This window comes from Charadrius vociferus, unplaced genomic scaffold, assembly GCF_000708025.1.
Source record: "Charadrius vociferus isolate BGI_N301 unplaced genomic scaffold, ASM70802v2 scaffold1096, whole genome shotgun sequence".
Lineage (NCBI taxonomy): Eukaryota > Metazoa > Chordata > Aves > Charadriiformes > Charadriidae > Charadrius > Charadrius vociferus.
Genome location: NW_009649045.1, coordinates 24941 through 25232, shown reverse-complemented (window position 1 = coordinate 25232; position 292 = coordinate 24941).

Genomic DNA, 292 nt, shown 5'->3' with positions numbered 1-292 from the left:
AAAAAAAAAAAACAACCCACACATAACACTGAAATCAGCCCAGCATGTAAAAACCCTCCGCCACTATAAAAAACAGCCAGGGGATTTTTTTTATTTTTAAATTCCCCCCCCTCCCCTTTTTCTTTTCTTTAAAACCCCTTTTTCTTTAAGTGTCATCGCTGCATCTAGGCAGTATTTTTAAAGCAACTTTCCCAACCTCCTGCCTTCACTCCGGTGGGGACGAACCCCGACCCCGTTAAACCCCGGAGAAACCCCCGGGGAAAGGGGAGATGCGGCCCCCCCACAATCCCCC